We start from the raw sequence: 15,425 nt of genomic DNA, 5'->3' as shown, positions 1-15,425 counted from the left end.
TAAACACAGCGGTTAGAAGTGCATTAAAGTTTTTGATTTGAGGTAGGTACTTATGTACCTACATAGATGCCTACATATTGTGCACTAATTCTAGAAGCAAAAAATTTACAGATTTACAAAATTCTGGCTAGGCAATAATTAAATCAAAATGTTTTTGTTTCCCTTTCATACCAAGTATCTCTATAATACATTCATACATACATATATATATATATATATATATATGTGAATGTATGTGTTTATGTATGAAAAAAAGTCTTGGGAAATTTCCTATCCAAAAATTTTTATGTAATATACAAAATAAAATTGTATGAATTAGTTATCTGAAGTTATCAGTAATTGTTTTTTTTAATTAAAAACGAATATACAAATATTTATGTACTAAATTAATTCAAAAAAAAAATACTTTTCCTAAGTTTAATAATATGAATAATATATGTACATACATATGTATATAAAAAAAAACGAAAAAAAAAAACATTATCATTCTAGTTTTTCTTTATAAACATATAATTACACGCATATGTATGCATTCGAACATGTGTGTATATGTATGTATGTATTTTGATAAATTTAATATGATATCACTATCAGTTTATTTATTATATTTTAATTACCATTCTGTCAAAAGAACGGATGTATATGTTTACTTTACCATAATTTTTATTAATTAAATGCATTTTGCATTTATTTTACACGTCGTACAATAAAGTTTATTTTAATAGTTCACCTATAGTATTATATATAATATATATATACTCGTATTTATATACATGTTGCTAAAAGATATAATACAATACGATTATGTCAGATGAAAAAGTATGCAAATGTACATATGTATATGAAACATGTCAAATTTTTTTTAGTTTTATTTCAGATTTATGTTTAAGGCTTACCAGACTTTTCAAATTAAAAAAACAAAAAAACTAAGAATTCTTAACCTTTTGATATTATTCTTTTCATTTTTTACTCAATACAAATAAATGCGCGATTATATATTATATACTTATACATATGTATGTATTAATATTTTACATTAAAGCAAATTATTTATTTACATATTTACATTTTAGTACATTATTTTTTTTTAGCAATTAAAAACGCTTACATTAGTATAATACCACATTAGTAAACAAATTTTTCAATTTTCAATATAAAAGATGAAAATATAAATGTAGATTATAGGTTGTCTTACGTATTTATAAGTCCTATTATTAGTTTCACTAAAAAAATTTTTTTTTCCCGTTTATTATTATAGTAATAAGAAATTTTCACTTGAATTTATATGATATTTTTTTTTTTAACTTTGCGATCTACAATATTTTTACTTAATTTAATTTTATGACACTCTTGTAAAAAAAATTTGGTTGTATTTATTTAGGATTTAAGATATTTTTTTTTTTTAATTCACATAAAACTAAAAGGTACCATAAATGTATATGTATATATATATATATATATATATATATATGGATTTATTAATAATTTTTTTTCAACTTCTTATAATTATAATAAAAAATTTTTTTTTTTACTTTAAAAAATATAAGGAATTATATGAAAATAATTATATGACAGAATAATACATATGCAATAAACATATAAAAAATTACTTGTTCACATTAAAAATTATATCAAATGAACATATGTACATATATATACATAATTATATGTATGTAAACATATACGTTTTCTTTCCGATTTTAAGATATTAAATCAAATATGTACCTATGTACACATATGCATATATATGTATAAACAGAAATAATTTTTTTTTCCTTCTTTATTTGATAATTTAAAGCACTTTAGTAAATTTTTAAAAGCTTTTTATTTTTTTATTATATTTAAACACTGCTAACCAAAATTGTCGCTCCCGTTACTTAAAGATTATATATATATATATTTAAAATAATAATATTGTATATTATTCCCCTTCGTTGCACTTTAAAACGCTTTGTCTCATGACTCGACAGCTGTTCCGAATATACTGAAATTAACTGTCATCATAATACACCACACCATGGAAAGTATAATAATAATCTCATAACAGAAAAAAAACATATGTATTTAAAAAAAAAAAAGCACAATTTCTTATTTTTACACATACTTCATAATATTAATATATGTAAGTATTATATAGTATAAAGGAATACCATATGATAAATATAAGGTATTGACATCCTATAGCTCTATATGTATACAATAATTTTGTGTTTAACAATGAATTAAGAAAATAAAAGTTTCACAACGTAATTTTACTAGATTGTATTTGTATTGTTACTTTATTTTATTTGTGTGTAAAGTTATATTTTAAAAATATAAATTTTCAAAACATATATGCCATAAATAGCTTATAAGAATATTGGCTAAAAGAGTATGTGCCAAACTGAACTCAACATACCTTATACTAAAGAAGAAGAATGTGTTTGTAAATTCAACACAATATTATTTATAAATATAAAAGTTGCCATTCCACTTTTTTCTGCTAAAAAATTTAGCTTGAAAAATACATGAGCTGTCAAACAATTTTCTGCATTTAAAGTATGCAATAAATTCTTTTATAAATAAATTCTTTTTTTTATATTTTGAAACAAAAACAATTTAAAAATTTTCCAAACTTTAAAGCTAACATTTTTTTCAAAAAAAAAAAAAATTTTTTTGAGCTACATATTTCAATTTCAAAATTTTTATGTTAGAAACTGATTACTTATATGATATCATTTGTTTGTTATAATGTATACATTACATTTGTTTTAAAACAATATTTTTTGCCTTCAAAAATAATATTTTTTTTTTCTAATTGAAAAAAAAATTACTTTGTGTAATATAAATTTTTATACACATATTTTAACTTAAAACTAATGATATAAATAAGTAGAAACGTTTTCAATAAACAAATTTCTCAAATTCGAATTTTATTTTTTAGCAATTAAAAAAAATTATAGTAATTTTCGCTGAACAAAAAAGAATCTAATTTTATGAAAATACTTTGCTTTACCGCAAGAGACTATTGTTTTTTTTTAATAAAAATTTATTCACCCAAAGCTAAACTGAATTTAGCTGAATGTTAATCCTAATGTGGTAATACCAATTTGACATACTAATGGCATGGCAATACTCATTGGCACATACTATTAAAAATGGATGGTGTTTAAAAATACAGCCAAAAAAGCCACATTTTAATGGTATAAAAGCAAAACGAAAATTAAAGTAAAAATTATTTTCCCTATTGTAGTTGGAAGCGTTTATAAATTTTACGAACTTTTATATTTAAAAATGCAAAAACAAGGATGTAACATAAAGTACATAATTTTGTAGTTTTATGAACGTACAAGTCCAAAAACAAACCCCTTGTTATTGATAAAGCATGCGTATGTAAAAGAGGTATTTTATTGTAATATTGGTATATGGTTGACATAAAACAAAATTTGTTTTTTGTTTAATGTTTTGTTTGAAATATACAATCTTCAAGCAAAACTTTAAAATTGGTTTCGTTTCTAATTTTGAATCCGCTGCTTGCCAAAATATACAGCGTGACAGCAGATTTAAGTTGTTACTCACTATACGAAATTTTAAAACTGTCAAAATTTGCATCGCTTCTTTTTATCTTGACTATGTTTCACTTGGCATAATTAGGAATAAAATTTTCAGTTTCCAGATTTTGGGTACAGTTTTACATTTTGTCCGTAATGAATTTTAGTATAATATATATGTATACATAAATTTAGTAAAATTCAAATATGTTTAATAACTTTACACCCCTGCCTTTATACAGTAAATGAGTTTTTTAAATATAACATAATTGCCTGCCTTAAAAATTAGAATTTGTACATAAGTATGTACATAATATGTACATTAACTTAACTTATTCTGTAATAAAAATTTAGTTTCTGAATATAATAGAACGCACATAAATACACTTTTTATGGGTTATTGCTTTTTACGGATTCATAAGTATTTGGGCTAATACTCTTGAAAAAGTGATAAGTGATTCCTGAACTAATTTAAAAAAAATCTGATTTGTAATGAAAAATTTTAATGAAAAAGCCTTATAACCTACATTGAGAAGACCTACATATCTACTTATGTATGTATGTATATGTACATACAATGTAAGAAATAAATATGTATGTATACCACATTATATCAAAAACTATTAAATCAAATTAAATGGTGTAAACTGAGGTGTTGGTATATAAAGATCCAATGACATATGTACATACATACGTATAATAATTATGATCATTACCTAACTAAGGTATGTATATATTATGTATATATTATTAAGTACATTGAAGTACGTTAAAGTCAATTTTAAAGTATATACACTGATATTTTATTATCCAAAATGTTACAGATTATTTTTTGTTTACTCTATTGTTCCTCAAAAATCGGAACATGTATTTATATTATGTATAAGTAAGTAAAAAAACACAAACATTACATACATATGTGTAATGTGTATATACATATATCTACATTGTCATATATGATATCAAATCATTAAACTTTTATTAATTATTAATAAATATTTTAGTGAAGAAGATTATTAATTTTTTGCGAATTCTTTTCATATTATTAATTTGCAGTATTTTTGTTTAAAATTTGCTATCCCAAATCAAATGGTCTTCATATTTTATATAAAATATAATGATTTCGTTACAATACTTCGTTTAATAATATGATGAGGGTATGTAAGTAGGTTTATGCGAGTCAAAATAATTTTCACATTAATTATCAAAAATACAATAAAAGGTTAAAAGAATTATTTGCGCAAAAATTTTAGTATATTATTGTTATACATACATACAGTATAATATAAGATATTATGATATCCAATATATAAACAATAATACTTAATAATATAATATCTATTTATGTATATGCATAAATATATGAATAAATAATATGAATAAATAAGTATATTGTACATATTTATTTTTATTGCGTAGAAATTGTACTTGAATCACACATGAATTTTTTTTTTGTTTCTATTATAATAAAAATTTAAAATTTAATTTTTTCAGTGTACGCAATAAAGAATACATAATGTATACTAAAAATGGTTAACCACTGGAATTTTTTTTTGATTTGATTAAAGTTACAGGTTTGTAGAACTTTGGTTTTTGCAGTATATTAAAGTTTTAGATAAATATAAGCAAATGAATGAAACATGTATTCCAATAATTATGGGATTACCAGAATTATTGCCTTTATATGCTCAGAAAACCTTTGAAGTACTTATTACTATGTATATATTAATATATTATATTTATTTTATTATACGCTATGGCTTCAAAATTTACAGTAATTCCATATTGTAGCAAATTTAAAGTGAACGATACGTTAACCCATATAAAATCAGAATATAACTTTATAAGAAATGCATAAAAATTAATAATAATAATAAGATAATTTTTTTATTATTTTTATTAAACATAAAAATATCCATATATGTATATTAAATTTTTTAGTATATAGCGTACACAAAAAATAGTTAGTCTATAATATTATTATTTGCAATAGAAAAAATGTTATACTCTGACAATATTTATAATTACTTGATGACATTTTATTATTTTATTTTAAATTGATGATAGTAATGAAAATATTACAATACTTATACAATATATGTATGTATTTGAAATTAATTAATTGATTACAATTTTATCTTACCAACTCTTTTACGCGCGCGCCAAAGCACGGGCGGTGCAGTATTACCAGGTGCAGCCAGTATGATTTTATTTCAATAAGAATCTGAAAATATATGTGTATATTTTAATTATTTATTAAAAATTAAAAATTGAGTAGGTTATTTTGATTATTTTGATAAACATAATTGTTATATGATTGATTTTATATGTAAGAACTTATTGAAAAATATTTAATAATTAAATATTTTAAGGCATAATATGTAAATATCGAAAATAATAATATTATGCTTGTTGTAAATAAAGTTTGGTAAGCATTAGTTATATACGTACAAATATTCGAAGGGTATATTACATTTGCCTTACCGATTGTAATTATACCCGTATGTGAACGTATGTTCGAAGTGTATACCAAGTTTGAATTACCATTTGTTACGCTAAGAAATAATGGTCTGAAATATAGAAATAAACCAGCGTCGAATTCTAAGTCAATTTGACCATCTCTGTCCGTTCATCTTAACTAAATAAAATCTGTCCGCAAGCCCAGAAAATTAAAAAAAAACTAATTGAGCTAAGCTTACCAAATTTTCACAAATGATTTATAGTAGTAAATGCTGGAAACCTATTTTAAATAGATATAAACCAGGTACTGGTTTTGGTAGTACAAGAGAACACAATATAAGGGCTATTGTATTTGATATAAGTACTTGAAATTGCTTGGTTTCTTCTTGTAGCTACCATGCAACTTGAAAAGTTATTTGGCTATATTTTAAAAACTGTTCAACTAACAGTATTGAAATTTTGCAAAAGCAAATATGATAAAAGTTATATTTGCTAAAAGTTGTTGAGACATCATGAGCACTTGCGATAGCTGCCACATACATAACTCTAAAAGTTATTTGGCCATATATCTCAGAAATAATTCAGCGCATAGTTTTTAAAACTTGCACAAGCAAATATAATGTTAAGGCTGTTATGTTTGATAAAAGCCGTTGACTTGATTTCTCGACTTCTTGTGGTAGTTGCCATATAACTTCGTCAACTGTTTGTTTATAGCCCTGAAACTATAGAAGCTTACAAAGCTGAAATTTTGAACAAATCAATTTAATGATGTGGATTGTATGGATTTATATAAATTCTACCGCGTGAATATGCACTAGACATATACAAAGCAAGAAGTTGTTTGAAATTGCATGTCAATTATCTCCGATATTTTTAATTTCTCAAATTCGAATTTGAATTTTAACAAATTATAATAACGTTTAAATTATAAAAGTTTAATAATTATCTTTCATTTAAATAAATAATATCTATAGCCTTACTTTTAATATGAAATTATAAATTAATTACAGATTCTTATTAAATCTATAATTCAATAAGAATATGCAATTAATTTATAATAACAATTTTTAATATTAAAACAAAAACTTATCAATAAAATCTGTTATACGGTTCAAATAGGCTTTTAAATCAAAATACTTACTGAATTTAAATAAAATCAATTCTAACATGTTAATAATTGATTATTTCACTAAAAACTTTCATTCGGGGTAGAAGTTTATGTAAAAGTCACCTGACTTAAGTCAAAGTTAAAAATTTTTTTTCATTAATAATTACTTATTAATAATAATTGCTTTATAGTTGAAGGAAATTTCATTTGTTTACTATTAAAAAATTACTTAATTTTAATAATGTGAAATTCTAAACTTTGAAGGTTTATCGCCAGTTTTCTTTTTCAATAGAGATAAAATATGTAAAATTACTAATATTTTAAAATTGATTTCATATAATATAAAGTGTATTGCTCGTATGTATGTGCATTGTAGAAAATTGTATTTACTTATGTACTTATGCATACTATTTATATGTAATGAGTGTATATACACTCCTACATATGCACGAAAATATTTTGCTTTAAATAAGCTCATGGAAAACGATTATTATAATATTTTTTTTATTTAAATATTACATTTAAGTAGTTATACAATTTCGTGATTCATATCTTCTGTAGTGGATAAATAATTTTTTTAGCACATTTCCCGCAAAAATGGGAAAAAATGTGTAAGTAAGTTTTAATTTGTTTTATCCTGTCATCAGGAAGAACGTGATGCGTTAACAAAATTTTTTCACATTTTTTGTACTTTCTTCGTACACAAAAAGATCTTTGCCAAAAACTGTTTGTTTCAGAAAAAAATTACCTACGCCCAGTTATGTTCCTTCGAGTCTTAAAATGGTAGTTCAATGACAATTGTATGAAAACAAACAAACATTAATTTATTCATATTCTTGCCAAATGGCAAAATACCTATTGAAGTAAATGGCAAAATGCTGATTAAAGTTACCGTTTCTTTTTAATTTTAATCCTCGCTTTTTTCAATTTCCATGAATTTTTTTTTCCTGGTATTAAACGTTAGAAATACCCAATGAACACTTTTCTACATTCCTCTTTCTTTTCAAATTATTGAGTCTTAAACTTAGCAAAATTTCAAATTTCGCTAAATAATCTGATTTTATCATATAAATTCAATGATATAAGTGAGTTGATTCCAGTATTTGTTTTCATCCTTAAACTAAAAAAATATTTTGAATTATTGAAAGAAATATGTCGATTTATAAATCGGTAATTTAAATCCAGATTTATTTCTTTTTGCTTCAGATTCATTTCGAATGTTGTTTATCACATGTTCAAGATTTGTTTTACTAAAATTATCTTCTTATCAACAAAATTTCTTAATGGACAATATCAAAATCAGATCTGGAATGCCGTTTCCAACAAGTGTATTTAAAAAACGACATGGTAATAAGTACAGTTCTATGCATATAGTATATAAATTTTGTATACCGAATATATTTGATAGTTTTGATAGGTTTAAGAAGAAATTCGTCAAGAAGCCCCTTGTGGTCACAGGAGTGGCCTTAAAATCATTGGAAATTTTAATTATGGAAAAAATTTTTAGTACAGAAATGTGGGGTATCAAGAGAAAGATCTTAATACATATGAGAAGTTATTAAATCCCGAGAATAAATAAATAAAAAAATGCCACTTTCTTTTTTCGGGCTGGTTAGCTAGTTGTATGTTAAAATTAGATTTGATATCATTTTTTGTTAAAAATTTTAGACAGTTCCTTTAGAATTCAAAAATTATTTTTTGTTTCATAAGATATTAAGATATTGCCATGTACGTTTGTGCTTATTATCAAAAGAAAAAAAAAGCGGTTCGGTGAATAAGAACGAAAATAAATAAATTTATTTAAACAAATAAGTATACGTACATATTTATTAATTTAATCAAGACTAATTTCAAGGTTAAAACAAGCAGTTAAATATTTAAATTTTAAAGCAAGTTGTAAATATTCATATAAGTATATAGTTATATTATGTACATTTATGTACTTATGTATGTATTTTATTGCAAATGAATAATAATTAATGCAAAATTGAAAGTGTTATATAAAAACACGTGAAAATAAGATTTTCAAAGGCTACTTTTTGTATTTAGCAATTATCTAAACATGCACATTATATATAAGTATGTATGTACATAACAGACCTGGTTCTTTCTAAATACTTTATTTTTGATTCCAAAATTATATAGTATACTAAAATACAATTCAGTTTATGAATTTTAATTGCTGAATTATATAACAAAAATCCTTAGTGGTGAATTACTGAAATTTCGAAGTCACGGAATAATTTCATATTTTAATTGTATACACAAATGAAATTTAAAAATGATCATTAAATAAAACATATATGTATGTAACATATACATTATGTGTATAATAAAAAAGAAGAGTAAACAAGAATGTAACAGATTTCAGCTGCTATTTTGTTAAGATTTTTAAACGTAAATAAAGTAAATAATCAGTAATCACAAAATTATCAAGTTGTCAAAATATCTTCCTTTCTTTTATACTTACTCTCATTTTATTATTTCTTTTTTATATATATATATATATGTCTGTATGCATGTAAATATTTACAATATTAATTACCTTGGCATGTAATTGAATTTAAAAATTATAAAATTATCAAACAAAACAATATTTACTTCTATATGAAACAGTAGTACACTTTCACTTAATTAATTTAAAAAAAAAACAAGGGAAAAATAAATAAACTAAAAAATGGCCGTTTATAATGCAAAAGTATTTAATAGCATTTTATATCACCGGATTGATTCAATCAAATTTAATTTTTGCACAGCACTTAAATTAAAAATGTCGAGAAAATTATTGTTTTCTTTTTTTTTTTATTCAATTCAATCGTTAACTGAACTGTTTATAGTATACTGTTATACAATAGTAAGAATACTGTTATACTATAGTTAAGTTAAATATAATTTGTATTATTATAAAATTCTATAGCAAACTGACTTATTTAAACCGTTTCAATAAATATAAAAATAATAAAATTTAGTAAGTAATAATTTACTAAGTCATATCGGAATCGTATAACTCAATTACTGAACCCATTACTTGAATTGTGTAGTATTACCATAGTACATTTTTTTTTGAAGTCAGGGTATTAAAAAATATAATTCTATCATTTCAAAAGTATAAAAAAATAACAATGATCGCTTTTTATACACATGCGATTTATAAAAATTTGCATAAGCAATTTTTTTTTTTTTTTTGTAAAATTACGAATTTCTGCGTATCATAAAAATCTTTTTTAAATGGAATTTGATAATTTCGTCATAACATAACTATATATAACAGAAATAAGTACAATAATTCAAAAGACGTGACAGGTTATTTTAGATAAGTTAATAACACTTAAAAAAAAAAAAATTATTTTAATTTTCGAGATAAGTAATATTGTTACAATGAATAAAATTTTAACCCCTTTAAAACTTTAACTAAATTATTGTCACCTGTTATAATTGTCGTTCCCTAAAAAATCCCTTCACAGGACAAAAATTAAAAAAAAAACCAAGGTGGCAGGGTATAAATATAAATAAATAAATTTTAATTATCGAGAAACAGCTGACTTTTAGCAGCGTTCCTTTATTAAAATGAGAATACTACACTCTATACAAAAAAAAGATACCAACACAAATCTATAGTGAACAGTTTGCCACATTTTAATAAAAAAAACGAATATCAAATAAGAACAAATTAAAACAAATAAATTTCGAATTAATTAAGCCTACATCATAAGTTTTAAAATAATTTGATTAAAAAATATATTTTTAAAATAATATGGCTATGATAGCATCAGAATATGTACATATACATATGTATATCCTTAAAATTAATACAACTTGTTAAAAAATTAATTCATAAACTCTTTTCGCAAAGCCATACAAAATTTATTGGGAATATTTATGTTACTAAATAAATGTTTCTAACTAGTTTGTTCATAAACATACCTAAATTCTCGCAATATAACAAAATAAATATGAAAAGTGCAGTTAAATCGTATAATCTGTTTTAATTTTATAAATATGTAGAATAATCAAAAATACATACATACATATATTGCATATTCATCATCTTATGTTTTTGTAATATTTCGTTTCGCAGTTTTTATTTTGCAGTATTGCGTTTATGAAAATCATCTACGTATATATATGTATGTGTAAATTAATACAACTTGCCAAAATTTTAAATAATAATATTTTGTGAAAAATTTAATATGGTCTCATAAGGTAAAGGAAACTTGAAATATTCTTATAAATTGTTATACAAAAATTGTAAACAATTTCGAACACAGTAAATTATATTTATTTATCTTTGAATATTTAAATATTTTGAGTTTTTAATTCACAATAGTTTTGAACTTAAACTGATCTTGTTCAAAGATCTAATAAAATATTTTTATTTTATTAAATATACATTAATTATTGCCAATATCACTAAATATACACCAACATTTAATTAATAAAAATATTGATAAATAGAATAAGAGAGAAAAGATTAATTTAAATATTATTTTAAACACGTTTTAATCATAAAAAAAAATTTATTTAGCAGAATTTTTATTTTGAATATACATAAGTCTAATAATTGTTTATATATTCTTGTGATGCATCTATACTACAAGTATAAAATTTAGTATGTATACATATGTGCATACATACATATATAAGAACTGCGATTGATTAAAATATTCAATGAAATTTAATTTAAATAAATAAATCGAAAATATTAAAAATTTCATAGATTATATATGTGTATGTATGTATAGATGTATGTACAGAACAGTTTGTATATTTCACGAATCTTTTCCTTTCGAATCAAAAAATTTTTATTTTGAATTTTTATTTTGGTATTAAATGAATAACTCATTAGTCATTTAAAATATACAAGACGCGAAAAGTTCAGTAATTTATATAAAATATACAAATGAATGATAAAATGTATATAGGGTGTTTCTCATAAATTTGTAAATCATTTCAGGGATTTTTCTTTGATTAATTTCCAGCAAAAACCGTATAGGTGAGCGACCTATACGTTTTATTTTAAAGATAACTGATAGATCATTATTTTTGTTCTTACATCAATTTTATTTAAAAACGTAAAATTTCTCGGAATTTTTTTTTTCGGATTTGCTACAATGAGAGAATATAGTTTTCTATGTTGCACGACTTCGAATTTATTAGCATTTGTAACACGTTGTAGTTCGAAAACGATATATTTGCACCTCTTCTCTTATCACCTATACGATTATTGCTAGTAATTGATCGAATATCATCCTAGAAATCGTATGCAATCTTATGCGAGATTCCCTGTATAATATTATGTTCTTATACATATATACAATATGTAAATATTATTTATTATATTATTTAAGTTTAATATTTGCTAGTGTTCGCTATGTATTTAATATTATTATATAGTAGAGTATATGTTGATTTAGGTTCATAAAATATGATACTTAAGCATTTCTGGATTTTTTTTTTATATCTAAACAAAATATAAAACACAAACCATTTAATAATTTAAATATACTTACTCTTATGTATTAGTATATGTATATATAATATTATGTATGTTTATCTTGAAAAAAGCTAAATCTTCACAAATATCTATGTATATGTATATATTTATATATACATATTAAATTTAATTTATATATTAAATAATATTATTAAGCTGTTATTTATGCAGAAAAACTTATTATTTATTTATTCTATATAAGTACCTAATATGGTTTGTACTTATAAATCAATTAAATTCAAATTAAATACAATTCACAATTTAAAAAAAAAAATTTAAAATATTAAAATTTACAATATAAATTTAAATTTTATTTTTCGTGTTGTTTTTATTTTTTATGCACATATTTCTTTTTACACTTTATAAACTACATAATTTTTGTACACATAAGTATGATTTTATTTAGGACGTCACAAATGGGTCACAACTTTTTAATTCACACACTTTTTACTTGTAACTAAGTAAAAAAAAAAAAAATATTTACAACTGATATTAAAACTTTATTTGTTATTTTTTTTTTCATTCCTTTTTAATTGGATCTTTTCACACATCAAATTTAAAATATATAAATATGTACATGTATGTACTTATGAACTCATAAAGCCATGTACATAATATGTATATAATATGTATATTTTATAGCTATTTATTGCAAAAAAAAAAAAACACGAAAAAATTTTTTTTAATAAATATTTTTTAAAAGTTTATTGTGCTTTGATCTCCAAAGAGTAGAAATTTGTGTATAACAAAATAATTTGAGAAACCTAAATTTTCACAAAATTTATTTACATAAATATAGAATTATTATTATAATTTTGCTTTTAGAATATCATATTGATCGTACATAAAATATAAATATGTATGTACATAGGTATATCATAAAAAAAATTAATAAAATTATATACATATACTTATATATTTTTTTTTACTATATTAACTTTTTTATTTACAGAGTTTTATTGCGCGCGCAACTTATTTTAGCACCTTTAATCGAAGGTTGCCAATTTAATACTGAAAAAAAATTTAACTGTTATACGTAAACAAAGCTAGAAGAAAATATAATTAAAAAAAAAAAAATGAAAATAAAATAAAAGTATGTACTGATGTACATAAAATAAATTGTACATTATTTATTCTTACATCTAATATATAAGTATGTGCATTTATTTTGTATATGTATATATATACATATATGTATATATATATTTGTATTTATATATGTTAATTTCAATGTTGAAAACTTGATTAAACAAAACTCTATTTTATTTTTTTTCAATACACATTCGGGAATTAATATAATGTATAAGAAAAAAATTTGAACAAAAAAAAAAATTATTTCATTTCTTTTCAATAAAGAATTTCATGAGTCGCGTAAAAAATTTTTTTTTACAATTTATTTTTTTTTTTTATTATTATTATTATTTTTCTTTCTGTATTGGTATTAAAATTATGTATAAAGATTACGCGAATAATATCAATATTATGTCTATCAATATAAACCATCACTAAAAAAATTTAATCGGTCTTCATCGGTTTAAAGATAGTCATTTATGTATATAGATAACTTAAGTCTACTCTAGTATTTAATTTAAAAAAAAAGAAAGGAAATTTTATATATATGTATATTATTATGTATGTATGAATATAATCGTGTGTGTATATGTGTAGGATATAATGTGGATGCTTCAGTACTATAATTCTCATTATTAGTTAATTAAAAGGTATTCCCAACCGTCATTTTTACATGGTACATACTCATCTGTCCCATACGTAATAATTTTTCTTAACGTCAAAAAAAAAAAAGGTGAAAAAATATTTAATTGCATTTAATTCTATAAAATTTTTAACGTGAAAATTTGTTATTCATTTTGGTTTTTCATCACATCTAAAATATGTACATACTTATATACATATATTATTTAATAAATATTTTTGAATAACATTTTCTTTATAATCATATGTAATTATGCATATTTATAAGTTATTTATGAATAATGTTACGAGTAGATTGTTTAATTGAAACGGAATACATACATACATATTTTGAATTTTTAATAATTAACATATTAAATTTAAATTTAATACATACTCGTAATAAACTTTCTCAAATAGATCAACTCAAATATGCATAATATAGTTGAATAAAATAAAATTTAAATATACATACATATTCAAGTTTTTCAATTTTTCAGAACTTAGCTTATACATATGTGCATACATAAGTATATTTTATAATGAATGAATATAATAATCGCTTTGATTGAAATTTTTATATATTTTTAATATATTTTTTAGTATATGTATGTATATACATGTACATTGTGCCTGTATGAAATGAGTCAGATACAATAGAAAATTTGTATTGACGTTTGGTGGTGTATCTATGTGTTTGCATACATTAGGTACATATATTTGAATAAATATGAATTGAATTATGCTATTGAATGTATTATGTTTTTAGTTAAATTAGTGTTTTTTATAAGTGGTTCAAATTTTTGAATTTGATTTAATACTGTAAATAGTTGAATAAATTCTATGATATGTGAAATGATTGTGAATTGATTTTATAGCAATGGGATGTTTAGAAATACATAGTTCAGCTTAAAATTTGCAATTGCTGAATTCTGTATTTATATATGTATGTAAAATTTATTATGCTTGTTTATGTACTTACTTATTTTTATGAATACGGAGTGCATAAGTTTAAAATTTTAAAACAATAAAGAATGTGTATAACAGAAACAAATATTACATCTGACGTTAATGAAAAAAAACTCATATATGTACATATATATGAGGCATATAACACAAGTACATAATGTATGTATTTTAT

At 21.8% G+C, this 15,425-nt stretch overlaps 1 protein-coding gene across 10 annotated transcripts in view; it reads right to left on the bottom strand.

Annotated features, from left to right (window-relative positions):
- The window catches only part of LOC129615233 (dual 3',5'-cyclic-AMP and -GMP phosphodiesterase 11-like), a 31,383-nt gene extending 18,608 nt beyond the window's left edge, over positions 1-12,775 (bottom strand). For 2 of the 10 annotated variants that reach the window (XM_055530341.1, XM_055530349.1), the window contains exon 1: positions 1,726-1,970. The gene's annotated coding sequence lies outside the window, so the exon portion shown is untranslated. Of the gene's footprint in view, positions 1-617; positions 637-896; positions 1,048-1,108; positions 1,346-1,725; positions 1,971-5,673; positions 5,755-12,608 lie in introns of those variants that run through there. The other 8 variants (XM_055530342.1, XM_055530351.1, XM_055530347.1 and 5 more) reach the window with 8 other exon arrangements.
- Positions 12,776-15,425: the final 2,650 nt, after the last annotated feature.

The sequence above is a fragment of the Condylostylus longicornis genome, unplaced genomic scaffold (assembly GCF_029603195.1).
Source record: "Condylostylus longicornis isolate FDR11 unplaced genomic scaffold, ASM2960319v2 ptg000135l, whole genome shotgun sequence".
NCBI classification, from domain to species: domain Eukaryota; kingdom Metazoa; phylum Arthropoda; class Insecta; order Diptera; family Dolichopodidae; genus Condylostylus; species Condylostylus longicornis.
The sequence above is the reverse complement of the archived record's forward strand: the minus strand, read 5'-3'. Positions and strand labels throughout refer to the sequence as shown.